General features: G+C 47.1%; 1 long non-coding RNA gene across 1 annotated transcript; it reads left to right on the top strand.

Annotated features, from left to right (window-relative positions):
- The first annotated feature begins 9 nt into the window (after positions 1–9).
- Positions 10–26943, top strand: LOC125164383 (uncharacterized). Its single transcript, XR_007151740.1, has 3 exons — positions 10–494; positions 26515–26614; positions 26876–26943. It is a non-coding gene; the product is annotated as an uncharacterized LOC125164383 (long non-coding RNA).
- The last annotated feature ends 937 nt before the right edge of the window (positions 26944–27880 follow it).

The raw sequence follows: 27880 nt of genomic DNA, 5'->3' as shown, positions 1-27880 counted from the left end.
ATCAGTAAATAGTCATATTGTGTCTTATGGTTTTTTGGTCCTTCCGTCTTAAAAAGAATGATTTCAAGAATGAAGTTTCACATGCCGATTTGAATAGTTTAATTTTTGTTGGAATAATTAGTTCCCTTCCTTCTCATCTTTTTCTGAACCCACTGGAAAAAAAAAAAGACAAAGGAGAGAGGCAGAGAGACACCAAAATAACATCTTTCCTATTGATAAAGCTGACGTTGGAGAAAGTGGAATATATCTGTGGCCAAATGGACTTCCTAATCCTGAGTCCACGTGCTGGCTGCACCAGCCGATCTGGTCAGAGGCAGAAGCAGACCACTGCTGGCCTCCACACACGGGAAGCGTGGAGAGGTTTACTGCTGTGCTTGCCAGGGGTTTGACAGCCATCTAGAGCATGTTTTCTCTGCTATTTCCTACAAGGAAGAAGAGACAGGAAGGGGCTGGGCTGTGCATGCTTGGTTTCTTCCCACAGATTCCTCAATTAGGTAAGTCCCTCTGCTGTCCAGGGGAGGGGTGAAGAAGGGCTCCAGGGAGATACTCTGCTAATGGGGTTCATGCTGCTGGAGAAAGAGCTCCTGAGTGGGAAGAAGCACCCTCCCTAAGAAAGTCTTCAATGACAAAATCTATTGTAGTAGGCATTTTTTATTTACCTGTTTTGATTTCTAACCCCCTCTCCTCTTCACGTCTCGTTGAACATTCTAATTTGAGCAAGAGAAAAAACTGCATAGTAAAAAGAACACTGGAGACCTGGGTCCTGGTTGGGCTGGTGGGTAAGTCAAAGGGGCTCTCCGGGTCTTGCCTTCCTGCAGTCTGAGAGTGTAGGAGAGGTTGGTCCTTGCTAAAGCCAGTCCTATGGTCTGCCTCCCATACCTTTCCTTCCGGGAACCTTGCCTTCTCTTGTATTTTCAACTTCTTTTCTCCTCAACTGGGTTCCTTCCATGTGCTTTTAGACATTTACAGATCTTTCCCACTTAAAGACAATATCCTCACTTGACACCTGCCCTTTCTAGCAGCTTCCTTATCTGTGTGTCTTCTTTTTTTAATAGAAAAACTTCTTTAAAATGTTATCAGAATGGGCTGCCTCCTTCATCTACTGCTCAAAGTTACCTGGCTTCTGTCTTCTAGCCTTATGACACCTCCCAAATGATTCTCACGAAGGTGGCCAATAATCTGCAGCTCAATCCAGTGGACATTTTGGTTCTTATTGTACTTGATTTCTCAGCATTATTGACACTGCTGACTGGTCCCTGCTTTTCAGAAATCTCATTTCCCTTTGTTTTCCTGACATAACACTTTCTTGGTTATCTGCTTCTGAAGGCGAATTTTCTTCTAGTCAGCTAGATCTTGGAGTTCTGCAATACCCAGGTCCTCTCTAGATTTCTCTTTATTTTCTTTCAGTAAAAGAATGGTTAGACAATATATTTATCCAACACATTTTTATAGGCCCTTATTATGTGGTAGGCACTATCTTAGGCGTGGAAAATTCATGCCTAAGAAGTTATTCCGTGGAAAAAAATATTCCATGCTCTGATGGAACTCCCACATTCTAGTGAGAGAAGAGAATCAATCAATCAATAGGAAAATAAGTATATATCAGGTAGTGATAAGAGCTATGATGAAAAATAAGTTGAGGTGAGGGAATGCATATGTGTGTGGGAGGAGGTGAAACTATAGTTATATGGAAGGGGAGGGCAGAGTTCTGAAAGAACTGCGGGACTAATTTTGGTATCAGAAGAACACTGTCGTCATGCAATGGGTTAGGAAGTGTTCCCCTCTACCATATTTTGGAGGAGATTGAGAAGGATTGGTATTACATTTTCTTTAAATATTTAGTAGAATTCACCTGTGAAGACATCTGGTCCTGAACTTTCTTCCAATGGGAGGTTTTGATTACCGATTCACTCTCTTTACTTGTAATAGGTCTGTTGTGGTTTCTATTTCTTCTTGAGTCAATTTAGGTAATTGGTGTGTTTCTAAGAATTTGCTATTTCATGTAGATTATCTGATTTGCTGGGGTACAGTTGTTCACTGTATTCTCTCCTCATAATTGTTATTTCTTTCAAGTTGATTGTAATGTCACCACTTGCATTTCATTTTATTTCTTTTTTTTTCCTCAGTCTACCTAAAGGTTTGTCAGGTTTTGACGTGCATGACTGAACCATAGAGTTATCTAGTGGCAGAGCATTCTAGGCAAGAAGACAAATAATATGAGCCAACATTTACTGAGAACTTTTCTGTGCATCAGACATTTATTCCAAGTGCTTTCCCAGATAGTAAGTGTAGTAATTCATTGTCATCATCGTCATTGTCTTCGTCTCACTTTCCAGATGACAAAACAAGGGCATAGAAAGAGGTGAATGGATTGTGGAGATCCCATGTCTAACGGGGTAGAGCCATGATTTGTGGCAACAGTCTGACTCTGGGACCCCATATCTACCTCCACACTCTTTTTTTTTTTTTAAAGTTTATTTTGAAAGAGACAGAGATGGTATGAGTAGGGGAGGGCCAGAGAGAGAGGGAGAGAGAGGGAGACTCTCAAGCAGGCTCTGCACTGTCAGTGCACAGCCAAAGGCAGGGCTCGAACCCATGAAACCACGAGATCATGACCTGAGCCGAAACTGAGAGTCGGATGCTTAACCAATTGAGCCACCCAGGCGCCCCACTACCTACACACTCTTACCTTACCTAGTCTATGAGTTCAGTGATAAGAATTATTATCAGAACTGATATCAAAACAAAGAAAAAAACACAAAGCCTCATCTCCTAGGTCTCAGTATATCATTTTTCTTTTGTGAGAAAGATATGAGAAATGTGTCCTTTCCAGCTCGGAATAAGAATGGTACAATAATTTCACCACCTAATTTTACTCCCCAGCTGGTTCCAGGATATTAATAACTAGAGCTGGACCATTTCTGCTACATTTTGGTTTTCTTAAGAATCTCCAGCTATTTTCTAATATATGCCATTTTATAAAATATATTTTTTCCAAGTATTTTTTTTTCCTTCCCAGGGAAACAAAAGTATGTTTTCACAGCACACAATCCATATGCTTCTGATTTACTTGTACTCAAATCTCAAAAATGTTGCTTTATAAGAGCTATTTTATTCCTCTTCAAAGTGACTTGAATAAAAGCTTCTTAACATGTTCTTCTTCTTGAACACTACGTGGTATTTTGCTAGGGAAAGAATATTCTGTTATCACCATAACTTGATTGGTTCAAAACCAAAAGCCAAAGCTTCTTAAAAGGCCCTGGAAAAACATGCTTCCCCATGCATAACTAAATCATGGGATGATTCAGAACCTCTAGGCAACTAATGGTATAGGTTAAGGGTGATGATGGTTCCAAAGAGACAGAAAAGTTTTTAATCATTGGCAATTCCTATGCACCCCACAGTGGAATTGTATTTTTTCTTCTCTGTATACAAAAAAAAGTGGTGAGTGGGAGAAGAAATTTCTCTTGTCAGCTTGAGCTTTAAAAAGAAGAAGGAAGTATGGGGTGAGTGGATGTTTTTAAGCTCAGGCATATGTTAGAGGGGGAGGAAATGAGACTGAGTGAGAAACAAAGTGCTGACGCTGAAGATCCTCCATGGCCTCAGAATGACCCAGGAATCTCACCAGTTCCTATAACAAATGCCACATGCTAAGAGCAAGTTTTGTCAAGGAAGCACTGGCACTGAGTGGAGTCAGCAGAATTAGGAGTGGGGCCAACCAGGGCTCCTGTGTAAGGGGAGAACTTAATTTCCATCCAGCCATCCAACCATCCATCCATCCATCCCTCCCTCCCTCCCTATTTCCCTCCCTTCCTTCCTCTATCCTTCCCTCCTTTCTTCCTTCCCTCCCTCCATTTCTCCATCCATCCATCCCTTCATTCATCCATCCCTTCTTCCATCCATCCATCCTTCCATCCATCCATCCATCCATCCATCCATTCCTCCCTATTTACCTCCCTCTCTTCCTCTATCCTTCCCTCCCTCCTTCCATCCAACCATCCATCCATCCATCCATCCGTTTCCCCAACCATCCATCCCTCCCTCCCTCCCTCCCTCCCTCCCTCCCTCCCTATTTCCCTCCCTCCCTTCCTCTATCCTTCCCTCCTTTCTTCCTTCCCTCCCTCCATTTCTCCATGCATCCATCCCTTCATCCATCCATCCCTTCTTCCATCCATCCATCTATCCATCCATCCATCCATCCATCCATCCATCCATCCATTCCTCCCTATTTCCCTCCCTCTCTTCCTCTATCCTTCCCTCCATCCATCCATCCATACATCCATCCATCCATCCATTTCCCCAACCATCCATCCATCCATCCCTCTACCCATCCCAGAAACACTGAGGAAGGAAGGCAGGAAGGGTAGAAGGGAATGGAAATTAAATTCCACTGATCACTTGCTATGCCAATAATGACAAACAGGCTTAATCTCAGAACAAGGCTGATGGATTGCTAGTGTTTGCCTGGAATGCTGTATTGAGAATGATTCTGAGTTCTGATCTGTCTTCTGTAGCAAGGAGTATTGGGATCAATTCAGGGATATTGGCTACGAGCATGACTGGGGCAAAGGTCCGCAGTAACACACATACTCAGAACCACCATACTGTGCCACACTCCAGCTCAGGGCTAGTTAGGGGAGGAGACAAAGGACATTTCTCCTGATACTCACCGAGGGTGGTTGGGAGAGAAGAGCTGGCCATGGGTAGGGGGCAAGGGTGGGATTTGGGAGATGAGGGCTTGGCCTGGGCAGTCCCTGTCACTCTGCCTGGAAAAGCATTAACGACTTGGATGCTAGTGAACCTTTTTCTGCTCTGAGTCCTGCCGTGTTTTACACCGTGTCCTGATCCCTTAGGTCCTGGTTACTGTGCCCAATAAGTGAAAGCTTTCCTGGGTCATCTGCTGAAATGCTGGGAAGTCCAAAGAGGTGAGGAGCATAGCTTTGCCAGTGAGACTGTCCCGGAGTTCAACCCCCCACCACTGAGAAGCACCTTGCACTCCCAGAAGCCTTCCCAGGCTCAGTTTTCTCATCTGTAAAACAAAAAAACACCCACCCCTACAGGACTTCAGTGAGCATTAAAATATGATATAAAGGGCTTGGCCTCTAGTAACACTTTCTAAATAATTCATATTGTATAAAAATGCTCGCGGCTTTAATTTGGCTTCAGGCTTTTGATAAGACAGTAATATTTATTATACACTTAGTAGGTATGAAAGGGAACAGAAAGAGGTCTGAAGTCTAGGGTGACAGGTAAGACACACACAGAATAGAAAACTGTGGGATCAGCGACAAGTGGCTTATTTCTACCCGGCATCTGGAAGAGGTGGAGAATCTGAATAGGGTGTACATTTGAGGACAAACAGCGAAGTGACTTCCCTTTTCCTAGCTATGAATTTGGGATATTCTTCTCTTTTCCTGTTTGGGCTTTTGTGTTCCTCAGAGAGGAGACCTCTAATTCTGAGAAGTGGGCAAGAGGAGGTCAAACTGCTGCTCACAAAACAATGACTCAAAACCCTGAGTCTTTTCCGGATTTACCTACATTTAAAAACCAAAAATCCTTTGCCCCCCCTCAGGCCTGCTGGAGGAACAGGGGCTCCTGTGGCTTTCTGGCAAAGGCAGTCAGGGTGTGAGGAAACCAGAAGGAACCAAAACACAATGAGAAACCCCGTTCAGCCGACCACGGAAAAGTCCTCTTTGTTGTTCGAAATTTTTATCTTGTTTGTGGCAAATCTAATGATTCAGTAACGACCACAGCTGTGTTGGGGCCCACGAATTTCCTCAGAGGCTTCCCCCCACCCCCACCCCCACTTGAGAGCAGGAACAAGGCCAGCTGGGTAGGCCACCCTCCTCCAGCTCTCTTCCCAGCCTCTGCAATGTGTTTGGGACAAGCAGCGCTTGGGGCCGCCCGTCCGGAGATTTTATCCGACTTCTCCCGAATCTAATTCCGGGGGGGAGGAAGCGGAGTAAAACCGGCTGTTTTAGGTTCATGGACGATGCATTTCTGGGCATGAGGTTCAGCTCTCTGTATCCTGCTGTTGAAGTAAGTTTGAGAGAGTCAAATCGTTTCTCACTGTGTCCTCACTGTGGTAATGACAGAGAGTCACAGAGAAGATTCCGGTTTCCCAGACCCCGCCGAGGGGGGGGGGGGGGCAGCTGGCACCTGCCGACAACCGCCTGCTTGCCTCTGATTTCCCTGGGTCAGCATCTCCCTACTGTGTGTGCTGAGCCAAGGAGCAGCAACAAGGAGGAAAGACAAGGCAAGGTGGCCGCCGAGTGGCTCAGGGTTCTGCATGATCTCAGCGCGCAGCTGCAGCTGGCGTGGGTGCGGCTCCCGTGGGGAGGCCCTGGGGGCTCGGTCTCGCTGGCATGCTAATGTCCCTCCCTGCCTCACATGCCTCATCTGGGAAATGAAGGCATGGGGGTGTGTATGTGCGGGGGTGGGGAGGGTGGGGAGCTGTGCATTCATTCACTCATTCATTCATCCATGGATCTGTTTTTTTATTCATCCACGTAACTTTTTTTTTTTTTTCCCCACACATTGATTCTGTGCTAGGTGCTGGGGATGCAGAAATGAGTAAGATTGGGCTCCTGCCCTCCTGGGATCACGGTCTTATGGGCAGGATAGGTAAATACGCAGATAAACCCAGCAAAGTCATCTGCGTGATAACAGGAGTGTAAGGTGCCCAGCCCTGTTTAGAAATGTCGAGATAGCTCAACGGAAAGGATGAGTGAAGGATGCCAAAAGCGTGGAAGAGTATTCCAGAGGGAAGCCTAGATCTTGCAAAAGAACTTTGCCAGAGAACGATAGCAAGGCCGAAAGATCTTTCAGGGAGGGAAAGGCAGAGAAGGCAGTGGCGACTCTCCAGTTCTCAGTATCCACCTGAGATTCCAGTTTATCGAGTAAAAGGAATTTTTCCTTCCTCTGAATTTTGAAGACCATTCTGGCCCTTCTCAGACTCTCCCAACTGTTTAAATACCACAGATGGGGCCGCTGACACTTGTTACCAGGTCAGGCATGGAGAGATCTCTTGTATTTTTCACACAGACCCTTGATGGAGCCTGAAGACTTTATGGAGACGGCTGTGATTCTTATGTTCTGGGGGTCAAGGGCTCCTCGGAGAATGGGAAGAAAGTGATAAATCATCTCCCCAGAAAATACACATCATTTCCGTAAATTTTCAGGCGTTTCCAGAATCATCCCCCCCTCCCAACCCACTCATATGTTCCAGGTAAAGAACTTCCCTCCTAGCCTTGAGCCATGGATCAGGGGACTGGCGTGACCCAGTGCAGACGCTGAGTTTTGTGGCTATCTGACCTGATGTGGGCATTCAGCTTGGACACTCTTGAGGAAGCAACACCCCAAGGCAGACCCTGGGCTGGCATGCAGTGTAGACAAGTGCACTTTGCTCAGACTTGCAGCCCAGTGGTCTGGGACCTGGCAAAAGCAGGGAGGCAAGTTAGCTGCCCACTCACGAGCAGTGATCTGCGGAGGTCAGAGATGGACTGAGGTCGGTGACAGGCAGAGGTCGGTGATGGGCGGAGGTCAGTGAACAGCAAATGTGTTTTGTCAGGCTCCCCAGCAATTACACTGAAGTGTGTCCCCGTCTGGGTACTTTCTTTTGACTTGAGTTGACGAATTGGGTAGGAGGGATGGTGGTGATGCCAAGGCCATTCTCAGACGGGATAGAGCAAAGGCAGATGAGCAAGGAGACCACAGGAGCTGTTGTAGCTCAGGTACCGACAGAGCTTTGAAAGGAAACAATCCTTTGTCAGAGGACCTCAGCAGCCCCATACTAGGGTGAAGCAAGAGGAGTTTTCCATGGGTGCATGATGTAAGGGGGGAGTGCCCAAAACTCAGTAATTAAGATAACTAATATTTTAATGCACTTTTAAAAGGTCAAAATTAATGCAAACATCCACGATGAAAAGAATTTCAAAAAAATTTTTTTTCAATTTTTTTAATGCTTATTTAGTTTCTAGAGAGAGAGAGACAGAGCATGAGTGCAGGTGGGGCAGAGAGAGAGAGAGAGAGAGAGAGAGAGAGAGAGACATACACAGAATCCGAAGCAGGTTCCAGGCTCTGAGCTGTCAGCACAGAGCCAGACGTGGAGCTTGATCACAGACCGTGAGATCATGACCTGAGCCGAAGTCAGACACAACCAACTGAGTCACCCAGGCGTCCCAAGCATTTCAAAATTTTAAATGCAGATGAGATGCAGCCCTTGCATGGATGGCATGCCTCCTACTTCACCCTAATCCCAGCCCTAGGCTCTGGAACCAAGAAATACATGCCTTTAAAGTCCCAAACTTGTATTTGAGTAAGACTTTGAGTTTCATGAAGTTAGTGCCTAGACAGTGATGAGTTGTTTCTTGTAGCTGTCTAGGAGTGGTTCCCAGACAGCGTGAACGCTGGCCCGTCCCCCTGTACCTGCAGCCCGACAGCGAGCCCACCTTTGCCCAAGGAATATTGTTGGCAGTGACCCAAATGTGCCACCAGGTGGCACTCTTGCTTTGCTCCATCCAGGTGCCCCTGCAATGGGGATTCTTAGCCAAGCTAAAGAGATTTAAACTAGTTGCTAAACTGTTGCCAGTTGTTTTCTGAAAGGCCAGAAAGAATCCGGAGCAGGAATGAGGGTAAGCGGAGAGGCCATATGAAGAGGATTGGAGGGATCGCCTGGAGAGCCGGGAGCCAGGTACAGCCTGATTAGTAACAATAGGCCGGACTGCTTTTCAGCAGGTGAGAAAAACGAGAATTTTAAACCATCTTTTGTTCTCCTGTGCAGTATAAACACACGTGACATGGGAGAGAAAAGGGGGATTAATGGTTTTCTGTGAAGCAAAGCCTGGTGGGAAGAGCTCTGATGCTGGCTCCACCACCGGCTAGCTGTGATCTTGGACAGATAACTGGACTTTGCAAGCCTGAAATTCTTCATCTTTAAATGGGGATCACTGTAGCTGCCCCCCCCCCCCGGGGGGGATCATTAGAAGATCAAATAAACTGATGTGCAGGAGGCCTTGGACATGGTGCCTGGTACCCAGAAAATGTTCAACAAAAGAGAGGTGCTATGAGGGACTTCTAGGCAAAGCCTGAATGGCTAGATTTTGTGTCCCCCTCCCCGCCCCGGCCCCCCCTCCCTCTGGCTGTTATTGATTAAGAGATGACCTCAGAGTGACCCGGAGAAATAACTTGATAATGAACCATGGCTCTAGCAGAGTCAACCAGAAGAATTTCCCACCTGGATTGAGTTTCACAGGTGTGATTTTTGAACCAGGAAATCAAGCTGGGTTCCCTGGCAAAACTGTCTCACCCTTGGCGACCGGGGAAACGTCTGGCCACCGGGTGACTGGCCCCGCTTAAGCCGCGCATTGTTGCAGAATGGTTCCTGTTTATCGAGGCTTACTTTGTGTCAGTCACTTCACTAAGCACTTTGCACCCACTGTTTCATTTATGCCTTAATACCACCTGGAGAAGTAACTGAGTCCATTTTACAGACAAGGAAATGTAGGTTTAGCGAGACTTAGTACCTTATCAAGGCTCCTTCTGACAGTAATTGGTTTAAACTTAGGTCTATCTGACTTCTAAATCAATCCATCTATCATCTGTCTGGCTACCTATCTACCATCTGTCTAATGGCCTCTCATCTGTCTATTTGATGTGTTAAATACAAACCACTTTGATCTACTAATTAAGACAAGTTCCTTCGAAACCTCGAGACTCTAGGGAAGTCTTTTTTGACCTCAGTTCAAGCTTCTCTTTTGAAAATGTAGAGATGTATTCATGGCTGGAGTTGTGCGGCTACATCATCCATAACACATACACGTGATCTTCTGAGAAGCATGTTGTTACTCAGAGGCCCCGTAACCTAGGTTAGGAGCCACTCTTGTGTTGACCACACTTCCGGGGGTTCTGGGAGAGAGAATGGTGTGCTGTGTCCTCTCCCTTGGGAGGACAGACAATGCCACTCTCGTTCTGCGTCGAGCTCCCTCTGCTGCCACGAACAAACCTAGTTGACCAGAACGGTCTCACTTTTCAATGGGAAGCTGTTGGGTGAGAGAGGAAGTGTCAGAACATCAGATCAGCCTGACTTGGTTGCGAGAGACGGCAGAGGAGCAAATCTGCCTTCCCGAAGGAAAAACATCACCGGCCATCGGTGGAGGGAATTTGGCCTTTGGTTCCTAACTGGAGAAGACAGCTACCTGTCAAATGGCGTGGAGTCGACTGGGGAGCCAGTGTGGCTATGTTCCCACTTAGCGATGTTTGGTTTTCTCTCCAGAAATGTACTTTATTTCCTCTAAATTCGTATTGTAGCTCATCTCAGATTAATAAAGTTTTCTCTATTAAAGGAGGCCCTTAGAGAGTCTACTTTATTACATTAAATGGGTTTTAATTAGTCAGAGAATGAGTTCTTCTCTCAGACTTAAAAAAATGTGTTGTCAAATATTCCAGTGGAAATATGGTTGGCTTTATTTATTTAGTAACTTTGAAAAGACAGTCACTTCCTGTTTATATTATCAGAAATTAATTCAGTCTTGGGGTACCTGGGTGGCTCGGTTGGTTGAGTGTCCAACTCTTGGTTTCGGCTCAGGTTGTGATCTCCCCATTCGTGAGTTCAAGTGCCGCATCGGACTCTGTGCTGGCAGCTGGGAGCCTGCTTGGGATTGTCTCTCTCCCTCTTTCTCTGCCCCTCCCCGCCCCCCTGCCCCCCCCGCCCCCCGTCTCTCTCAAAATAAATACATAAAAACTTAAAAAAATCCCCCCAAAAAAGAAATTAATTCAGTCTTAAATGTCATTGAGGTTTATGGATTAAAAGAGAGGAAAAAATAATGTTTTCCATTTTTAAAAAAAGGTATACATTATTTATTTATTATTTAAAACATTCTTTAATGTTTATTTATTTTTGAGAAAGAGAGAGAGTGGGGGAGGGGCAGACAGAGAGGGAGAGAGACGATCCAAGCAGGCTCTGCTCTGTCAGCACAGAGCTTGATGTGGGGCTCGAACTCATGAACGGTGAGATCATGACCTGAGCTGACGTTGGACACTTAACCGACTAAGCCACCCAGGCACCCCAATAATGTTTTTCTTTTGCACATAAATCTTTTTTTATTAAAATAAAAATAAGCTAAAGTAGTATAATAAAATATGAAATGACCACAATCTCTTAGGGAAGTGGATGTATTGAGAGACGTTTTGACGTGTTGAGGCTGGAGGAAAGGGCCCACTATTTTTCATTGCTTCATCCTCAGGCCCTAGCATTGGGTCAACAGGCGGTCTGTGCTCAACACTTGTTTACTGAATGGAAATAAGTCCAGCACGCGGACTCCCTGAGATGGAGAGGGCCAGTCTTGTATCAGCCCTGGCTCCCTCTTTAGAAGCACGGCACAGGAGCCTGGCTTCCGGGTAGGGGGAGTAGAGAACACTGGCCCCATCCCCCCTCCGCATCCATGTGGACGGGAGAGGAGGGTAAGAATCCACTGAGCTGCAGGGCAGAGTGGAGTGGAGGCCCTTCTGTTGAGTACCCATGAGAGCGCATCAGATCTCTGTTCGGTGCTTTATTTATTCTTCTTCCGCTGAATGCCCACAAGGAGGTTGTGAAGACACTCCCATCCTTCATCACCTGCACAAGGGAAGGACCTGGGGTTCACATCTGGGACTTTGGAATGGAAGCTCTTTCTAGGAGGCCGAGCTTCCTCTCTGCAGTCGGGGTCCATGCGGGAACAAGGGCTCCACCTGGATGGTACTAGGTGTTCGAACTCTTTGAACAAATTTGAACGAGGGCATTTCTAAGGCACTAGAGGACAAGTAGTTGACTGGGCAGGCAACTCACCAGAGAGCCAGGAAATGAGCCAACTTGAAACTGAGCAATTTCATGTTTGAATTTTTTTTTTTTTTTCCTCTACATCAACCCACTGAAAAATCCTAGGGCAGGAGGGGACCTAAGAAAAGTGTCAAGATGAAAGCTAGTAATGTCTTTCTTTTGCATTTATTTATTCTTTTTGAAAGAACCTTATCTAAAGCTCCCTACATCTGCTTATGTCTTATATAGGAAGATGAGTGTGTCCCAACTCTTCAATTAGAGAACCATCTCCATAACTCAAAAGAGCCAAAGGACTCCACTCTGAGGTTCTATTTACATCTTCGAAAAGAAAAATTCATGGCTAAGTTCAATACCCATTCTCCTTTCACTGACCCTAATTAAATTTCCATTTGTCTTTTTGTCTGGCATGCGTGACCCTGAAAACTACTGTGAGTGGCCGAGCTGAGATGCTCATTTCCTGCCCTCTCACTGCATCCCTGCAATCTGTGAGCTCTGTTTATCCTGGTCCCTGCATAGGAATTGGGCAAAGAAGGTCAATCTCTGTGCCCAGGAAAGGGTTAGGCAGGAGAATTCAGTAGAACAGCCATGAAGATTGGGTTTGGGATGAGATGTGAGGGACAAAGTCCTCTCCCTTGAGGGACTCAGCAGCTGGTGGGAGGTGTACAAGCCACTGTTGTCCAGGAACCCCTGGGCCACCCCGTGGGTTCCTCTAGGGGGGCCTGATTAAGGCCCCCCTGAAGCTTCCTTTTGTATCTGGAAACTGTCCCTACGAATCCAGCTCCTGGCCAACTTCTAATTCTAAGAATTTTCTCCTTGCCAGGGAGACCTCAGATTTTTAATCGATTAAAGAGAAAGGCTCCTTTGATACGAAAAAGGAGAGCATCGCAGTTGCTAGGTGATTTAATTCAATTACCTGTCCTGCTGCTGACAGGCTGAAATGAGCAAGGGAGAGAACTGAGTGCAGGAATGGACACAAACCAGTTACTTTCTCAGTAGCTATCAGCTGGTCAGGATGGTCACTGAGATTTACGATGCTTCCTGCGGCAGTGTGAACCCCGTTAAACAAAACAAAATGATTTCTTTGAGTTTCCAAATAGTTTCCAAAGCTTTCCAGCAATTTCGCTACCTAGAGAGATTCTGGTTTTTTGTTTGTTTTAAAGTCCACTTGGAACATTTGTGTATGGAACTTCTGTTTGCTGTTTTGGAGGAAACTCCCTGTGTGGGCTTGCTAGGGCTACTGGAACAAAGTCCCGCAAACTGCGGGCTGGAGGTCCGAGATCAAGGTGTCAGCGGACTTGGGTCCTGCTGTGGGTGCTGAGGGAAGGATCTCATCCTGGCCTCTCCCCTGACTTCTGGCGGTGTGTTGGCAATCCTTGGTGTTCCCTGCATTATAGATGCATCACCCCGATCTCTGCCTCCATGTTCACATGATGCTCTCCCTGTGTGTGGGACTGTGTCCAAATTTCCCCTTTTTATAAGGGCACCAGTCATACTGCTTTAGGGGCCCACCCTACTCTGGTATGACCTCATCTTAACTAATTATATCTGCAGTGACCGTATTTCCAATTGAGGCCACATTTTGAAGTGCAAGGGGTGAAGACTTCAGCAAATGAATTCTGGTCGGGGAGGGAGGTGGGGGGCACAGTTCAACCTCTAAGTCCACCTGAGGCACCTCCCCACTGCTGGCTGGAATCAGAGGTGTGGGCATGCATTCACCCGCTTGCTTCCGGTGCAGGAACTCTCAGCCCTGGGTGCAAACTTGGAATCACCTGGGAAGCTTTTGAAAAAAAAAAAAAACCAGCAAAATGAGGGGTGCCTGGGTGGCTCAGTTGGTGAGGCAACTGACTTCAGCTCAGGTCACGATCCCGCATTTTGTGAGTTTGAGCCCCACGTCAGGCTCTGTGCTCACAGTTCAGAGCCTGGAGCCTGCTTCAGATTCTGTGTCTCCCCCTCTCTCTACCCCTCCCCTGCTCACACTCTGTGTCTGTCTCTCAATAATAAATAAACGTTAAAAAAAATTAAAAAAAAAAAAACCAGCAAAACCAGATACCCAACAGGATCTCCCGTAACACGTGAAAAGCCTGGGAAAATACTGTTTGGTGGGGCTCCTGTCTATGAAACAAGTTGATTATAATTTTTTTTTTCAACGTTTATTTTTGCGACAGAGAGAGACAGAGCATGAACGGGGGAGGGGCAGAGAGAGAGGGAGACACAGAATCTGAAACAGGCTCCAGGCTCTGAGCCATCAGCCCAGAGCCTGACACGGGGCTCGAACTCTTGGACCGCGAGATCGTGACCTGGCTGAAGTCGGACGCTTAACCGACTGCGCCACCCAGGCGCCCCTGAAACAAGTTGATTATAAAACATATTGCAGGAGCGCCTGGATGGCTCAGTCAGTTAAGCGTCTGATTCTTGGTTTGGGCTCAAGTCACGATCTCATGGTTTTGTGAGTTCAAGCTCCGCTTTGGGCTCTGTGCTGGCAGCACGGAGCCCTGCTTGGGATTTTCTCTCTCTCCCTCTCTCTCTCTGCCCCTCCCTGACTCGCACTGTCTCTCTCTCTCAAAATAAATAAATAAACTTTAAAAAATATTGCAAAACTCATGGGCCCACGTGAGTGATTTATTAAAAAATATTAGAATAATAGGTACAGAAAAGCTGTTTATATGTTTATTGTCGGGTATAAAACAAGTCGATTGCAAAATGTATTATAAAATTCATAGGCCCACATGAGGTATAGTGATTTACTGAAGAAAAATGAGAATTATGGGTTGAAGAACTACTTTAGGTATTAATTATCAGTGTCCAGTCCTTGCACCCGAAGATTCTTTGTAGGGTCCAGACACACTTTTTTTCTCGTTCTTTACGTTGTCTAACACCGCATTCCTGGGTAACTGCATGCCTCCCAGCATTGGAAGAGAACAGCACTGTCATCCCAATGCCGGGGCTCCTCGAAGCCAATCTGTATTGAAACGGAATAGATCCTTAACACCATTTAAGGTTGCTCCTTTCTTACTGGCAAGCTGTCGCATCATAGCATTTCGGGTGAAGATTCCGGCCCCCCCTTGACCCTCTCGAAGGCTGGACCCCTGCTTCCCTCTTGATGATAAGCACGAAACACAGGTGTTCCCCCGTACGCAAGAAAGTGTGAAGGCTAACATTTCTCTTTGGTGACGTTAAATTTGTCATTTGCAATTTTCCAGCACAAATGTTTAATTATCTTCCACGGTGTTCTGAACCCTTTGGGTGGTGATCATCGCCTTCCTAGAATGTGATCTCTTTCAGTGGGGACCACAGCCTGGCTGCACAGGGCCACCAGCCCAGAGGGTAATGGCCTGCGGCAAGAGTGAGCAGAACTGTCCCATTCCCGCAAAAAACATCCGCCGTCATCAGGCGTGGCTGAAGACAGGGACAGCACGAGGTCACCACCAGCAGGAGACAAAGAGAGGAATCTGACCAGCAGCCTCCTTTGGCATCGAGGAGGAACAGCCTGGAAAGCCACCTGCGGACCCTGCCCTGGGGTGGTGGTTCGTCCTATGTGTCAGCCAGGGGGCGGCGGGGGGGCTCACAGGGCCAGGCTTGCTCCCCATACCCCTCCGTGCTGTGGACCCAACGGTCTGAACGGGAGGGGCAAGAACCACACATGTGGGGCCCACACGTGCAACTCGATAAGGGTGGATGGCGGGTAAACCAGAGCCCCAACCATGCTGCATGTTTTTTTTTTTGTTTTTTTTTTTTTCAACATTTTTAATTTATTTTTGGGACAGAGAGAGACAGAGCATGAACGGGGGAGGGGCAGAGAGAGAGGGAGACACAGAATCGGAAACAGGCTCCAGGCTCTGAGCCATCAGCCCAGAGCCTGACGCGGGGCTTGAACTCACGGACCGTGAGATCGTGACCTGGCTGAAGTCGGACGCTTAACCGACTGCGCCACCCAGGCGCCCCCATGCTGCATGTTTGATGGGAGTTGTCCCCCCCCCATCAGGTGTTAGCACCACTGGCAGCCAGTGCATCAGGCAGGAGTGACCCAGGCTTCCCTCCTGGAACCACTCAGGCCACAGGTGTCCTGGCAACGACAAAATCATGAGACATTGAGCTCTGAGAGCATCTGTCTCCTGGTCCCTGCTCGGGGCACCCAGGGGACAGCCCCGACAGCCCCTGTGGGTCCAGGCATCCACATAGGACTTAGGAGATTGCAAGGAAGTTGCCCCAGAATGCAGAGCTAGGGGGTGCTGACTTCCTCCCCAGGTTTAAGGGCCATGTGGATACCCACACCCAAGCCACAGAGATTCTGATCTACTGGGCTGGAGACTGGACTCCTCCACCATATGTATAAAAACCCCCTCAGGTGATTGTAATGTGTGGCCAAGGTTGAGAACCACCAGGATCTGGCCCACTGATTCGCAAACTGGTGGCACATTGGAATCACCCTAGAGGTTTAATAAATTCTAACGCCTGGACGCCACTCTGGCTTAATTGGTCTGGAGTGTTAACCTGGCATGGGGATTAGGGAATCATTACCTTTCACCTGAGGTGGCATTTTAAAACCTCCAATGGCGGGGGCGCCTGGGTGGCTCGGTCGGTTAAGCGTCGACTTCGGCTCAGGTCATGATCTCATCTTGGGTTTAAGCCCCGCGTTGGGCTCTGTGCTGACAGCTCAGAGCCTGGAGCCTGCTTCGGTTTCTGTGTCTCCCTGTCTCTCTGCCCCTCCCCTGCTCGCACTCTGCCTCTCTCTGTTTCAAAAATAAACAACATTTAAAAAAAATTTTAAACCTCAAATGGTGGCCTGCATCTAATTGGCGATCAATGCAAATTCAGCCTGGGATTGCTCTAAATCCTGATTTTTTTTTGGAGAGAATCCACTTCATTGCTGACATTGCTGACTGGTTCCCAGTGGCTTTTCCTCCTCTGGTATTTTCCTCAAGTCAATCAACATGGCAGACAGCCATGGCAGACAGAAAGGGAAGTAGGACAAACTTGAAGAAGAGTTTTTGGAAGACACTGTAACTGTGGTCAAACTCAGTCAACAGGCATAAATATGAGTATGAAAAATCACTTGTGTATTCAAAGCTCTAGTCTCCAACCATCTTTAAAAAATATTTTTTTAATGTTTACTTATTTTTTTGAGGAAGAGAGAGATAGAGTGTGTGGGGGGGAGGGGCAGAGAGAGCGAGAGGGAGAGGGAGACACAGAATCTGAAGCAGGCTCCAGGCTCTAAGCTGTCAGCACAGAGCCTCACGTGGGGCTTGAACTCATGGACCATGAGATCATGACCTGAGCCGAAGTGGGACACTTAACCAACTGAGCCACCCAGGCGCCCCTCTGATCATCTTTTAGTCTTTGTAGTTGTTAAGGCTGGATAAAGACTGCCTTTATTTCAACCCAAAAGGTCAACAGGAAGCTTCTTTTTCCATGGAGGATAAATTTTATTTGACAGTGTATGTTTGGAAAGTCAATCTTACTGACCGAAAGTTGAAAACATTATTTTAATATCAAAACATGTGAGACTGTTACAAACCATACTACACAAAGTATACAGTTTTAAAAAATGAAAATAAATATCTAAGAAATTTCATGCTACCTGAAACTAATCTAATGTTATAAGTCAATTATATTTTGATAAAAAAAAAAATCAGGGACGCCTAGGTGGCTTAGTCAGTTAAGCGTCCAACTCTTGATTTTGGCTCAGGTCATGATTTCACGGTTCGTGAGTTCAAGCCCCGCGTCGGGCTCCGTGCTGACAGTGCGAAGCCTGCTTGGGATTCTTGGTCTGTCTCTGTCTCTCAAACATAAGTAAAATTTTAAAAAATCATAAAAAAAAGAGATTTCATGTTTGTACTAGATGCTTCAGAATACCCCTCAGTTATGTCAATCTGCAGTTATCAATTAATTATTTGTTAGACAAGTTTGAAACCCATTGAAACAAGGGAGTTCAACCTGTTTTTCTATGATTTCAATCACTTTTAATATGCTTTCCCCTGCCGGGGTTGCCGGGGTTGCTCTTCCCTTACTAGGCTGGTAAGTTGGTAAGATGAACTCCTATTTTTGCCTCAAAACCCCATCGGGTCTCCCATCCCCTGGCACACCTTTTTTCCCTACCCGTTAGCACCACTTTCTCTGTATCCTGCAGAGTCTGTATCTCTACCTTTGTACTTATTCCGTGTTCGTGTAACTTACTTGTTCATGTGTGTATTTCATCTTTAAGACTGGATACCCTTTGAGGGCAGGAATGATTTTTTTTTTTTAATTTTTTTTTTCAACGTTTATTTATTTTTGGGACAGAGAGAGACAGAACATGAACGAGGGAGGGGCAGAGAGAGAGGGAGACACAGAATCGGAAACAGGCTCCAGGCTCTGAGCCATCAGCCCAGAGCCCGACGCGGGGCTCGAACTCACGGACCGCGAGATCGTGACCTGGCTGAAGTCGGACGCTTAACCGACTGCGCCACCCAGGCGCCCCGAGGGCAGGAATGATTTTGATTCACTTCTTTTCCCAGTGCTTTGCACTGGGCCTGACAGAGAGCAGTGAGAGTTTGTTGATTAAAGAGTTTGTTGATTAAAAGCAATGTGTTGTTTTTTTTTTTTTTTTTGATTTCTTAAAAAAACCTGAAGAATCTCAAATGCTCCAAGTTGCTGCTACTTAAAATACAAAAGGAGATTGTTAGTGTTTTGGGTTTTTTGTTTTTTGTTTTTTTTTTTTCTGAGTCAGCTGTGTGACTCTGACTGTGTTCAGAAAACATGGGAGTTGCCCTGGCAGGGGGCTCGGGGAGGGATTGTCACTAGATCCTGACCCCTTGGCGGGAGGGAGAGAGGAAGACATTGGGGGGGGGGGTGCAATCCAGCAGCTGGCCCAGCTGTAGGGCCTGCTCCCTCCTCCCTCCTCCCAGGCTCTTTGAACAGCTCTGTACTTACAGCCACTTGCACAAGCCCTGGCACTGTTTGCCTCTAGTTAGGGTCAGAGGCCTTATAGGAATGGCATGATTCTACTTCCTTAAATAGCGACTTGGGAATGAAATGAGTAATCATGTCTTTAATTAGCCATACCCCAGAGGCCAGGAGGGGGCTGGTAAATGGTGGGCCCCCAGCCAAGATCAGCATTGTGCTGCTGGTACTCAGTCCAGGCAGACTTAGCGCCATGTTTGATTTGCCTCTCTCCCCCGACTCGTCCTGTCAGCCCATCCTCCATTCTGCCGTCATTTCAGCCTGATGGGCTGCTCAAGGTTGACAGAAGGGAAGAAAGGAGGAAAAAAAACCTAACTTTTTCTGAGCATCTCACATGCACCAGGCTCTGGGCCACATGCTGGGAACGGTAAAGCGGAAGACCCGAGAAGCCCAAGGGTGGAACCGGATAAAAGCGTGATCCACGCGGTCCGGCCCCCGTGTCAGAGAAAGAGGGTCCCAGTGACCAAGAGGTATTTCAGAATAACATAAGTCCTTTACTTGTATTTTCAAGTTCTGTAAATGGAATCCATATGGATTCCGGAGCTACCCTGATACAACCTCTTCCCTTCTCTGTCCACCTGCTTGCAGCCTGAGCCTCCCCGGGGCACTCTTTCTTCAACCCCACCCCCACCCCACCAGAAAAGTGCCCTGACCCGTGCCAGTTTCCTTTCCTACCTTTGAGAAAACATCTTTCTGTCCCTAGTCCACATGCCTCTCATCTCTTCGAAACCTTCTTCTTTCCTTCTGTCTCTTCATTTTTCTGTCTGAGCCTTTGGGTCTGTACCACGGAAAAGAAAGATTCTGGCAAGGGAGACCTCTATCCCTGGAGAGTGACAGAACAGTAGGAACCAAGCGGGAAGGGTCTTTTTAGCCACCAAGGAAGGAGAGCACAGGCTGGGAATATCTAGAGGTTGATCATCTCTGTGCTGCCACTCAGGTGCATAAACAATACGGAAGTGTGCATGCGGTGTGGCGAGCATAGGGAAAGTAATGACAGCGCCTCCCAAAGCAGCCCTGAGATGAGTGTTGAAAGCAGACCAGGAGCTCACCATGAGGTCAAGGAGGAAGGGATTCCCATTCAGAGGAATAATGGGGATGAAGCCACTTTGGATACATCAAGAGAAGGTTGGGGGAGCCTGTGTGGCTCAGTCCGTTAAGCCTCAGACTTCGGCTCAGGTCATGATCTTGAGGTTCGTAGGTTTGAGCCCCCTGTGGGACTCTGGGCTGACAGCTCAGAGCCTGGAGCCTGCTTCACATTCTGTGTCTCCCTCTTCTATGCCCCTCCCCTACTCATGCTGGGTCTCTCTCTCTCTCTCTCTCTGAAAAATAAATAAACACTAAAAAAAAAAAAAACAAAACCCAAAACCAGAAGGTTGACTCCCTCAGTAGACTGTGTTAGGCCCCCACTCTATTTTCTAGGTCTTGACCTCAGGCTTTCTAGAAGTGTAATGATGGGCAGGGTCCCTTCCTTTTGGGTATTTATACTGAAATCTCAGATCCCCAACAGGGACCTGATGAAGGGTATGTTAATGAACTGGTAGGGCAAGGCGGGCACATGTCCCTGTCTTTCCCAAGGCAAGAGAACGCAAATGCAGCCATTTGTGGTTGGGAGGTAAATTTACTCTCCTGAGGCAGAAGAGAACACCTCGGGCAGGTCTGGGCTGCACAGGGCAGGGCCGACTTTGCCCAGACCAACTTTGGGACAGTTAGGAATGAAGTGGAAAGACTATCAACAAGCCTTTCTCTGCAAGTCCTTTCAGCTTCCCTCAGTCCCCTGTCCGTGAGACGTGTATTCTGAAGTGTCATTCAGCTTGGGCTCAACCTGTTCACCCCCTCTACCTCTCACTTCTCACACGTTTGTGCTTCTGGGATTTGAAAGACCACGTTGTGCTGGAATTGTGTTTTCAGCTGTGAGTCATAGGAATGTGTTTGCTGGTACTAACCTGGCACCCAGAACTCTACAGCGTAATCTCTGGAGACACAAAGTAGGGCCCCCAGACCAAGAGCGTCACCTGGGAACTTGCTAGAAGTGAAGCCGCTGGGGCTCCCTCCCAGACCTACGGCCCCAGCTGGAGAACACAAGCGGGGGGGGTGGGGGGGGGTGTGTGTTTGAACAAGCCCTCTGGGCATGGTCTAGTTTTGCGGAGGAGGGTTTTTGCTCGAGGGTTGTTTAGTGTCCTGGTGCTAACTGGTGATGACTAGGACTGAGTCCCCAGGTTTGTAGGGGTTCTGAGGCCCCCAGAAAACGCAGTTTTCCTAAGGGCCTCTTCTAAGAATGCATACAAAAGCACTCTCTGCCCTTCTCCACCAGTACGGAGCGCTTGACAAAATGCCAGACACGTTGCATCAGAGGCCAAATTCTGACTTCTCGGCAGGCAAATGAACCTTTGCTCTTCAACGGTGGGAGGAGCGCGGGCTTCCACCAGGATGTAACCAGGGCTCCCGAGGGCTGCAGGCGACCCCCAACGCAGGGGCCCCCGCCGCAGGCAACCCCCCCCCCCACCACAGGGGCCCCGGACGCAGGCGACCCCCCACCGCAAGTGACCCTCCCCCCCCCCCCCCCCCCACCGCAGGCGACCCCCACCGCAGGTGGCCCTCACTGCAGGGGCCCCCACGGCAGGTGTTCCAGTCCTGGGCGTGAGGAACACATCTCTCCCTTCAGTGCCTGCTCTAGGACCAGCCCTGCCCCTTCCCCTTCCACTTCTCAGAAGCTGCCATGCCTAATTCTGCAGCTCCCCTTGGAGCTGAGCAAGAGGAAATGGACTGTAACAGAAGAAGAGAAATTCAAATTCCCTGGAAGGGACTTTCTGAGGGCAAGCCTGGAACGGATTTTCAGGGCAGGTTGCACAATCTTTTTTGGACATCTCTCGTAGGGGCCGAGAAATACAGTACCTAAAGCTGGGGCCTAAACTAGGTCCAGTCCTGGCTTTCTGTGATTTAGCTCTGTGATCTTGGGGAAATTACTTAGCCTCTCAGCGCCTTCATTATTCTTGGTCATAAATTGGGAGTCATAACAGCAAGACACTCATAGATGAATGGGAGGATTAAATTAGATAATACATCCTAAGTCAGTACTAAGTCAGTACTCAGTACCTGGTCTGTAAGCAGGTATTAAGTATCAGCTATTAGCTATTGTCAGTGCCATTCGGTGCATGCCTGCTGGAAGAATGACAGCCGGAACGCCACCGAAAATATATTCCACTGCTACCGTGGATTCCCTTATGTTCTGAACAATGAGATTACCGGGGAGTGGTCCTATTTCTTAAGGCTTAATGAAGCTCTGGGCAGTTATTTTTCACAGTGGTTTTCTATTTCTGGAATGTCTTCTCTTTTCTGGTCTGTTGTCATCCAGTAGGCTGTTAGTGGGGAATCAGAGTGACTTAAATCGCTCCCCTGGACGGAGGCAGGAAACAATTAAAAAGAAATGGGAAAAGAGGCTCCTCGGGTAGAGTTACAAGGCTTAACACCAGGTAGCATTTCCTGACAAGACTCAGCTTGGAATCTCTTAGCAACTTGGAAGAGTGAGTCCTCACATCTGCTTGACCCCTCCCTCCATGCATTCCTAGCAGCCAGAACTTTATCAGTGTTGATGTCTGATAGAGGCTCACTTCCTTGGCTGAGCTGCTTACGGGGAGAGAAACTGGCTTTTCTCACTCACACTTGTACTCCTGGGCAAAGGCACCCTGGGCAGCAACACGTCCGACCCGGGACCATGTAATCACCTGGAGATCTGTATTCTTCATATGCTTTTATATTCACATAACATAGGTGGTTTCTCCCTACTGTTGATGGCGGGCAGTTTTTGGTGAGGCTGTTAAGAGATGCCAGGGCAGGGGCAAAGGGTAAGGGGTAAGAACGTCTGCAGAGTAACTTGGGATTCACTCCCTGCAGCATCCTCCAGTCTGCCGGGGAATAGGACGGAAAACCCAGCAGCAGTGACCTGGAATGCATGCTTTCGGTTTTGCCCAAGTGGCCTGATTTTCCCTGGGGATGAATCATCCAGTTCCTGCAACAGACCCCCCCCCCCCCAAACAGCCCACCTCCCCTGCAGGGACCTCCGGGTCACCTTGATGGCTGGACATTCCTCTGTGGCTGTCACTAGAACTTCTGCTTGTGGCTGAGTTTTTAACCACCATTTAAAAACAGGAACTCACAAAACAGATGAACTGGGGAAATGGATGATTATTTGTATTTGCTATATATAGGAAAGAGTCAGTTTATAACAGAATTATTTTTATATGCTCTTTTTTTCCAGAGCTCAGAACAGCCATCCAATCTAATGATGCCTCTAAGCATTTATTTTTATAGTCTCTCCCTCCTTGGGGTCACACATGAGCTCTTCCCGACTCTTCTACCATGTATATGACCTTTCCTAGTGCCTGGCTCTGAGCTCAGCACTCAGCAAGGTCCCGCGACTGATCCTGACTGCTGGTGATCCTGAGGCGTGAGCTAGGGGAGCCATCCGGGTGTCTTGGAGTGTCAGCCATGCTGCTAGAAGAAGGAATCCTTCTTCCTCCAAGGTAGCCTGGCAATCAGAGGGCGAAGCAGGTGTGTTCACCCCACCTGGCCTTCCCCTGTCCTGGCTGGAATAGTCTGTGCAACGTTGGAAACAGCCTGGGGGTGCTCTGCACGGGCCTGCCTACGTGACCCCATTCCTCTGTGACTTGGAAACAGGCAAAGCGTGAAGCATGAAAATATATGGGCTGCAAGGAAGAGGGCTCTGCGCATTACTGCCGTTTGACTTTCCACCTCTCGGATCAAGTCTGATTTATTTGGCTGTGATGGAGTCTTATGTCTGTAACGAAGGGGGTTGTTTTAAAATGAGGCGTAATCTCTGAGCCTTGTGAGGGTCCAGCTGTCAGCATGGACTGCTCAGCCAGGGGTTCTATGCAGTCTGGGCTTGGTGCCCACAGTCCCTCTTCAGCTTTATTCCCAGGATGTCCCCATCACACCCATTTTGCACCTTCTCTTGAACAGGGCCCCCGCGGTTGTGCCTCTGGAGTCTTTGCTCGCACTGTTTATCCAAGCAGGAAGCCCTTGCCCTCTGTCCAGATTGCCAGCCCCTGGAGGGGACAGAAAGTTTTTTTTCTTTACATCTCCAGTGCCTTAAGATGATGCTTGGCACAGCCAAGAAACTCGATAGATGCCTATTAAATGGGTGGATGGATGGATGGTTGTTTCTCATCTCACCTGTCCTGCCTGCCCGGCAGGTAGGGAAATTTATCGAGTGCTTATCGTGTGCCAGGCTCTAGTCTAGGCACTTGGGATACATCAAAACGCAAAAATCTCCGCCCCTTAAGGAGAGACCTTACATTCTAGCGGGGATGACAGATAAAAAACAATAAATAAGTAATGTGGCAATAAGTTCCCTGGGAGAGCAGGAAGAGCAGGAGAAGGGAGGCGGGAAGCGTGTGAGGTGGGGCAGACTGTGGTATTAAATAGGGTGGTGAGGGCAGGCCTCAGCTGGGATGAATGGGTCCCCACCTGAACAGTCACAGAACTTTATCTGAACCTATCCTCTGGCATTTTGCATATTCTTTGTACGTGTGTATTTACACACACACATTAATACATGCACTTACACATTCATACACATCTGTACATACATGTCAGACACGTATGTTGGCTCTCTTACTAAGCTGTCAGCGTCCAGAAGTGGCTTTTATGCCTGATTAGTATTTATATCCTTTTCAGCATCTAACACATAAAAGTGCTCCATAAAAAGTGGTCAGATGAATGCGTGCTTAATAATTGATTTGCTGAAAAGAATTATACGGACTCATTTTTTTCCTTCCTACAGAAGTAATAAGTGGCATATTGACTATTTTACACACACACAGAGAACTTGATGTCTTTATGTGGGGTAGCAAATACCTTTGGGTGCTTTGTGAAGAGCACTCACACTTAAATTCGGCTTAAGGGTTGATCTGGGACAGTGGCCTTTAGGAAGAAAATACAATAAGCAGGGAACACGCACAGGGTGGGCGGGTGGGGGGGGCAGAGGCAGGTGGGGCAGTGCTTTCTGTCTATAAAGGATCTGCTTTTCTAAGCTGCACCAATTCTTTTAGCCTGGCCAGGCAAGCTTTGGTAAATGTTTTTGCTTCGGGGGACTGATGAATGCTTTGGTGTCCCTAAAGTATTAATGTGGTTTTTACAAAGGATGGTGACATGTGGACCCTGAGGAAAAGCCGTGGGATTAGGTCAGGTAAATCCTTGTTTGGGAGGGAAACCAGGTGCAGAGAGATGGGGCGGGCAGCAGATATGAGTGGCGTGAATGCCTGACCTAATCTGGAGAAAAGACCTTCCCCTAAACCCCGAAGGGGACAACTGGTCTTGTCTGTTGCTGTGAAACTTAGATGAAATTTACTCTCTTGAGAGTTCCTCTGTGCTGTGCTATATCCTGTTTGAAATTTCTCAAAGAGAATAATAAAAATGGTGCTATTAATAAAACAGCTTCCATTTACCACCATGGACCCATCTCCATGTTCAATTTCTATCCAATATCGCAATTCTTATAGCAATTCTGGGAGCTAAGGGTCACTGTTCCTTTTTATGGGCGACAAGACTGCCGTTTCAAGAGGCCAGTTTCACCAAAGTTGCCCAGATAGTAAATTGTCAAAGCGAGGGTTTGACTCCAGGCCTGTCGGACTCCAAAACTTGGCCTCACAACCACCACAGGAGAAGATAATTGTTTTTTCTTTAAAAAAAAAATCTGGAGTACCCCTTAAAATATAACTGTGGAGACCACAGAAACACGGAGCATTGGAGGGGCTGCATTTGCATATCAGCGTGTGTTGTAGTGACAATTAGGGATGACAACATGGTACCGGTGTGATGGATGTAGTAAGTGGGCCACTTATGCGTGCCAACAAGTGCTAGAAAGATGTGGCAAAAGTGGAAGAGGTTAGGTGGGCTTGGTGAGATTATGGAGGGTTTTCTTTAATATCATTGATATATATTTTTAAACTCTCTCTCTCTCTCTCTCTCTCTCTCACACACACACACACATTCACACACACATACACACAAGCATGTACAGTATGTTTAGCCTCTTCTTGCTTCCATGATCCAAGGCCAGTCCAATCCAAGGTTACAGTGATGTCTGCCACCCCCCACCCAACACTCTCTACCAAATTCCCTTCTTGGGTTCATATCTACCCAAGTAAATCAACAGCTTTCTCAACAGTGATCGATGGTCTTGCCCATTCCTTTCGATCAGATCCTTTTCTTCTGTTTAATCTACCATCTATTTCCATATACCAATCCTGGAACAAGTAGACACTCTGGGAATATTTGTGTAAACAAGTCCCATCCAGATTTACTCTCTTGTACTAAGCTTTCAAGTTCATTTTGCTTACCAGCCACGGTTAGTCCATGGGTGTAAATGTCCGAGACTATAAAGCTCCCTTTCAACTTCCTCTGCTGCCGCTCTCCCCACCCACCGTGCTAGGCTCCAGCCAGACAGACTCATTTCAGTTCCTCAGACCCACTAGATTCTTTCCCGCCTCAGGGCCGTCGCAGATCCTGTTCCTTCTCCTTGAAGTGATCTTTCTTCCCTCCTCCTCCAATCTGACTCTTCACAGGTCCCGCTGCTTCTCATCTTTGGACTCTCAGCTTGAACATGGTTTCCTGAGGGAGGCCCCTCACCACTTTCTGCACAGTAGTGCAGGGGGAGGGTTAACACCTTATTTCCTTTGTAGTCAAGCATTATTTGTAATTATGTGTCTATTTGTCTGCTGCCTTGCTATCTTTTTCCGCAGGATGTCAGCTCCACGAGGAAAGGGATGGATTCTGTCATTTTCAACAGCCATAACCCAGCACCTGGAAAAGCCTGGCACAGAATAGTTGCTCAAGTATTAGGTGAATTGAATGGATGAATGAATGAATGAATGAATGAACAATTGAATGAGTATTTTTCATGATCTTTTTTTCTCCTACTTTTTTTTTAAATTTAAAATTAAAAAACTTTTTTTTAATTAAAAAAATTTTTTTTAAAAATTTTTCTTAAAAATTACCGGGTACTTTCTCACTGTTGTTCTTCTGGTTATATAAATGGATGACTTTTCCCCTTGAATGTGGTTGTAGGGTTTTATCTGTCAATTTTTCTCCTTTAATTTTCAGGGGGTCATTTTACGTTCTTTGAACAATGATGACAGATCTTCTATCCTGTTCTTCCCTGCCCTAATAAGATGTACCCCTTGTCTGGACAGCAAACTGGGAAAATCAACATGATTGTAGAGAACACTATGTACAAGGGAGGAAATTGGGGAGTGAGGCCCTGGAATTAAGGCAGAATATCAAAGAGAAGAAATACTGCCCTGGGCATGTGCCCCAGACTACTTTCCAGGTAGAGGCACCTCGAGGCAGAGATAATTTAGGGTTGAAACTACCTATTCAAAATGCGCTCTGCTAATCAGCAGCACAAGCAGCACCTGGAGTGTGTTCGAAATGCAGAAGTTTTGGGCCTGGCATTGGGCCTAGTGGATCAGAATCAGTATTCTTGACAGGCTACTTGGGTCATGCGTATGACCAATACATTTTCCGAATCACCAGGCTACTCAAGATAACAGCTGGAAATTCAGTTTGCTAAAGGCAGAAGAGGCAGCTACTAAATTATTGGCACATGTTGCTGACAAGTTCATCCACCAGGCGTGAGGGATACTGCCTGCGTGAGCCCTTCCTCTGGCCGCAAACAAGGCTGAAGCGGACGTGAGCTGGGATAATTTAGGTGATCTTCTCACTTAACTTGGAGTTCTTGAGAGCCAAGATGGGGACTTGGGGCGACGGTCAAATATTGTTGGCGACAGAGGAGAAGATTTCAAAGATAAGCTCCGGGCAAGGTTTTTTAAGGGCAGATGGCATGACAAGGTGAGAGCCTTTCCAAACAGAGCCTCTGCTATGTAAGAAACCAAAAATGGTGCCAGTGAGGAAGAAAAGGAGGGTGTCTAAAAAGGTGGGTGTGGCTGCCTAAGGTAACTTACAGAATCCAGACATGCACAGAAGGAGGAAGGAAGAACACACGATCAAGCATGAATTTAGAAAGACTTAACTTGGATCTATACCAAGGGTGGCAGGTGGTTAAGGAAAGAAAAAATGTAACTTGTTAAAGTGTTGACGACAAGAGCT

This window comes from Prionailurus viverrinus, chromosome B1 (assembly GCF_022837055.1).
Source record: "Prionailurus viverrinus isolate Anna chromosome B1, UM_Priviv_1.0, whole genome shotgun sequence".
Taxonomy (NCBI): Eukaryota; Metazoa; Chordata; class Mammalia; order Carnivora; family Felidae; genus Prionailurus; species Prionailurus viverrinus.
The sequence above is the reverse complement of the archived record's forward strand: the minus strand, read 5'-3'. Positions and strand labels throughout refer to the sequence as shown.